The sequence below is a fragment of the Acipenser ruthenus genome, chromosome 38 (genome assembly GCF_902713425.1).
Source record: "Acipenser ruthenus chromosome 38, fAciRut3.2 maternal haplotype, whole genome shotgun sequence".
Lineage (NCBI taxonomy): Eukaryota > Metazoa > Chordata > Actinopteri > Acipenseriformes > Acipenseridae > Acipenser > Acipenser ruthenus.
Window position 1 is genome coordinate 9,663,422 of NC_081226.1, and position 5,828 is coordinate 9,669,249.

The following is a 5,828-nucleotide window of genomic DNA, read 5'->3' on the forward strand; positions in this document are numbered from 1 at the left end:
ACACACACATTATATATACACACACACACACATACATTATATACACACACACATTATATACACACGCACACACACATTATATATACACACATACATTATATACACACACACACACATACACATTATACACACACACATTATATATACACACACACACACATACACATTATATACACACACATTATGTATACACACACACACAATTATATACACACACACACACACACACACATTATATACACACACACACACATTATATACACACAAACATTATATACACACACATTATATATACACACACACACACATTATATACACACACACTATATACACACACACACACACACATTATATACACACACACATTATATACACACACACACACACACACACATTATATACACACACACATTATATACACACACACACACACATTATATATACACACATACATTATATACACACACATTATATATACACACACACACACATTATATACACACACACTATATACACACACACACACACACATTATATACACACACACATTATATACACACACACACATACACACACATTATATACACACACACATTATATACACACACACATTATATACACACACACACACACACACACACATTATATACACACACACATTATATATACACACACACACACACACACGCACACACACATATATACACACACACACACACATTATATATACACACACACACACACTATACACACTGATGCACAATGAAAACACAACAGTAGGTTTTACATCAATAGCTCATTGGGCACATACATAATGTTATTTACATTATTTACATTTTAAATAAAAACACCAGGTGCTCAGCGTTTGGTATTTGAGTCGAGTTAAAATTGTCAAAATGAGTTGTTTAATAATCTGTATAAATAGCCATTTGAATTAACGCAAGAACAGTGACTACAATTGCACAACAAATGTCGAGGTCTTGCCATGGCCAGCTTTTTCTCCTGACCTGAGTCCAATAGAACATCTGTGGGACCAAATCGCCAGCGCCATCCACAGGAGACAACCGCGACCTGCCAACCTTCACCAGCTGACTGCAGTGGAACATCCCACAGCAGTCTATCCAGAGGCTGAGCAGGTCTATGCGTCAACGCTGCCAGGATTGTGATAATGCTCAGGGAGGTCACACCCGATACTAACTCTGTAATTTTTTCATTTTGACAGTGTGTCACGTTTCATACTGAAAACTTATCTTTCATCTGTATCTTTGTTCACATTTTCTGTGATTTTGTTTGATACCTGTGTTTAAAATATTTGATTAAATCCATTAGACCCGAGTGTTGCATTTATTTTGTGCATCAGTATGTATATATTAGGGCTGTCACTCAATTAAAATTTTTGATCGGCTAATTTATGGGCATTAGTTGATTAATCGATGGATTAATCCATGCACATTTTTAATAAAGGTAATGATCTTATAGCGGTTATCCTGCTAGTAATCCTAAAAAAAAGTCAATAGAATCTAAAAAAATAAAACAAGCCCAATGGGAATTTGGTCTTTTTAAAAGCATTTTTATTCTTATTTTTATTTTAGTACATGTAACACATTTTCACAGAACCGTTCTCTCGGGGCACTGTCGGTCACATACCTGAAAACACAAGACAGCCGAGCTGCATTCCCATCCTCTTAAGGCTGGTTCACACTGGACAAACAATTAACACGATCGCTACGAGCAGAAAGCAGGTGGTAGTTCACACTGAGCCATCAGCTCGCTGCGTTGGTTCATTCTGATTGGTCAAAAAGGAGAGTCATGTGACGTAAGCGCGCCAGATAAAAAATAAACTAACACAACAAAGCCTTCATTTTGTCGTCCGAGTATAATTCTCAATCAAATGAGAAGAATTATTCTTATGATCAGAAGAAATAATAGGAGACTGTGGATGAGACCTATGAACCAGCTTAGCTTTCAGCAGAGAGACTACAGCAGCCTGGTGCAGGAGATGCGTTTGGGGGACATGGAAAGGTTTTTTTCGGGTCTTCAGAATGTCTCCTCAGAGATTTGATGTGCTTCTGAGTTCAGTGGGGCCTCTTCTGAGAAAGGAAACGACTCGACTGAGGGAACCGTTTTCTGAGGGGCAGAGACTTGCTGTTACGTTAAGGTAAATTGATTATGTATTGAATAAAGCAATACGTTTCTTTTATTTTATTTTAGTCATAGTAATATGATTTTTTCAACATAGGCCATCTATGCCATCATTGCCCGGTCAATGTTGTTATTTAGGTCTTTATGATAACAATGAAGTCAGGAGTGTGGAGTAGTGGTCAGGGCTCTGGACTCTTGACCGGAGGGTCGTGGGTTCAATCCCCAGTGGGGGACACTGCTGCTGTACCCTTGAGCAAGGTACTTTACCTAGATTGCTCCAGTAAAAACCTAACTGTATAAATGGGTAATTTTATGTAAAAATAATGTGATATCTTGTAACAATTGTAAGTCGCCCTGGATAAAAGGGTGTCTGCTAATAAATAATAATAATAACACACTCTATGTAAGCGAGACGACATGACAGGGTGATGGAAATGCCCCTAAATGTTATTCTAGTAAACCCAGGAGTGGAGTGCCTTACTGCGCTTATTAAATAGGTTCATATATTTAGAAATAAAATATACACCTTTTTTTATTTCAAATGAAATAGAAATGTATTTTGTTCAATATATTAGTAAGCGAGGGACACTAGTCCCGTTGCATATGATGTAATGACATGAACATATCTGCGTGTGCATTATTACTGTTACTGGAAGCTTTTTCAGAATCTTTTAAAGAAAAACTGTCTAAAGGAAAATGCCTCAGTCTTTCGAGTGGAAGTTTTTTGTGCAATTATTTTTTTTTTTTGCTAGCAATGACGTGTATGTATGTAGTGAGTGTCCATTAAGGGTACTCTTAAAAGTTGGCTCTATCTAAGATGGCATCCCAGATAACATGGTGATAATGGAAGTCATTAGCGGAAAAGCAGGGGTTATTGTTCTGTCATTCACACCCCCTGACCAGGTTTCAGCAGGTGGTCTACACCTCTATCTCTCTCTGTCTGTCAGCACTCCTCTCCTTCATCGCAGCACCTCTCAGAATCTGCAAGATCTGTGCAGCCGCAGAAGCCTACGTCTGCGTGACCTGGTGACGTCTTTTCCGAAGGTTACCTACAATTCAAATATAACGGCTGCTTTTCAGACCGAAGCCATTTTAAGATAAAGTTAGCCAATAATACACAAATATTATATATATATATAAAGCAACATACAGGAGAGCCGACGATACCTTAATAATATTTCTACGTAGAGATTGTTTCGTTATTAAGGAAGTTTGTCAACTGTATATTTTAGGTGAAGACCTTTTTACAATAACGCCTTTAAATCTGCACATGTTCTAGCTTTAGTTGCATGTAAACACAATAAAAGCCAATTATATTATATATATATAAATGGTGCTGAAAAGCCTATGGTGTACCTGTAAGTACAGCTACAGCGATAGCATCACATGCCTGTGCTGGTACAGAAAGCATTGACCGAGCTGAAAACACCGCGGCTCACAGGAATACAGCAGCAGGCAGAGGCTGTTTGTCACACAGGTCTGACTTCAAAGGAAATTCAATCGGTCTTGTTGATGCCGCCATGCCGTGTTCATTTTACAAACAAACTCTGAGTCTGCCGCGTCCGAGCGCCGCAAAAAAAACACTAAACAAAATACAAAATGGAACTTACTTTTTTTTTTAATCGTCAATGGTGCATTGAAGCAGTTTTTTTCTTCTTTTTTTTGCTTTAAAAGAAAGACGACATGTCTTTAAATGACTGCATGTCCCCGTTTAATACGTCACTGAAGCCCTTCTGTCACATGACAAGGTTGCGTTCCGCAGTGAAGCAGCTGTGCGCGCATGGAATCCGTCTCCTTGCTTTACATCTCTATAGACTGGAGGGGGCGCTCTTTCTTTCTCTTTGAGGGAGGGAGCCTCTTCTTTCCTAGTGCTCTGTTAGACACCATTTGAGTTGAATGTGGATCTCACTGTGCTTGTAAAGGAATTCACAGGCAGTCTGACTCGAAGCTGATGAAGCAATGCGAGGCGACGGACTTCAAGACTGTTTCGCATGGAGTAAGGATCTTGCTCATCTTCACTTTCTTTCTCATGCAATCCAAGGACTCTCGATATCAAGTGACCACTTACTCGGATCTAAAATCTGAATTTGGTCAATTAATTAATTCGTCAAATTCAGCTGGATTAATAATAAAAATAATAATAATAATAATAATAATAATAATAATAATTTCTTTGCAGACACCCTTATCCAGGCCGACGGGTCAAGAAGGTGTGTTCTACCTTTCAGCCATCAGCGGAGATGATTCAACCACGAACAGCGACATGGATGAGAATAGGAAAGTGGAGGAGGCTGACGTAGAGGATGAAGACATGGATATTGCAGAGTGATTGTAAATAATGAATACACTGTCAGTTACCTGAATAGGTTTTTCCTGGTATCTGCTGTAATATTGTGAGCTGTGTGTGTGTGTGTGTCGGGTTTACAGTCTACTTCAATTATATTCATCTGTTTTTTTTTCTTTCATGTTTCCAAAGTGCAAAACAAAAACTACAACTGCAAAAGAGAAAAGGGAACCGATTATCAAGTGTAATAAAACTCTAAGATGTTATTTTGTAATGATTTATCAATTGAAATTACAGAGGCATTGATACAGTACTGTGTGTATTACAGCCGTTAAATAAAAAAAAAGCATTCTTGTAGCTTTGAGCAGTGTGGTTGTGTACCCAGCTACCTCCAGACCCTCATCTCTCCCTACACCCCCACTCGACCTCTCCGCTCCGTCTGCACTAGAAGACTGGCTCCACCTCCTCTACGCTCCCCTGCCTCCAGAGCCCGCTCCTTCTCCACCCTCGCTCCGCAGTGGTGGAATGACCTCCCTACAGATGTCAGGACTGCCCAGTCCCTGACCACATTCCGGCGCCTCCTTAAGACTGACCTCTTCAAACAGCACCTGTAGAACTCCTCTGTTGTATCCTGGGACACTATCACCCTTCATGTAAATGTGCTTTATTTTGCTGTTATCTGCCCCCTATTTTACTGCATTTAATCCTATACTTCAGAATATTGTAATCTGCCAAGTGTTTAACCTGTAGTATTTTGTACTTAATCATATCCTGATGTAACTATCACTATTTAATCATATCCTGATGTAACTATCACTATTATCTGCTGTATTATTGAATTGTGGTTTGTCACACTTGAACAAAAATTATTGTATTTCTTGCTCTTATTGTATGACTTGTATTGTAACACTTGAATGTATTTGTATTTGCTTGCGATTGTAAGTCGCCCTGGATAAGGGCGTCTGCTAAGAAATAAATAATAATAATAATAATAATTGTGTGCATGTTCAGAGTTGTTGTGTATACCCGCTGCCCCGGGAATGGACGCTCTGTCTGTGTGGAGCGGCTGAGACTCTGCTTAGGAGCACGCGCACAAAATCCATCCGGGAACTCCGCCCTGCTGAAGACTAAGCCGTGTAGAGAGTGTTTTAATGACCCCTGCACGCACACACCACCATGCAACCCCTGCACGCACACACCACCATGCAACCCCTGCACGCACACACCACCATGCAACCCCTGCACGCACACACCACCATGCAACCCCTGCACGCACACACCACCATGCAACCCCTGCGCGCACACACCACCATGCAACCCCTGCACGCACACACCACCATGCAACCCCAGTTTATGTTCAACTGTGCATGCATGACTTAGAAACTTGGCTGTCAGCTAAGCA

The 5,828-nt window shown here is 39.9% G+C and overlaps 1 long non-coding RNA gene across 1 annotated transcript; it reads left to right on the top strand.

Moving 5' to 3' along the window:
- Positions 1-4,013: 4,013 nt before the first annotated feature.
- LOC131707006 (uncharacterized) lies at positions 4,014-5,399 on the top strand. Its single transcript, XR_009310914.1, has 2 exons — positions 4,014-4,138; positions 4,322-5,399. It is a non-coding gene; the product is annotated as an uncharacterized LOC131707006 (long non-coding RNA).
- Positions 5,400-5,828: the final 429 nt, after the last annotated feature.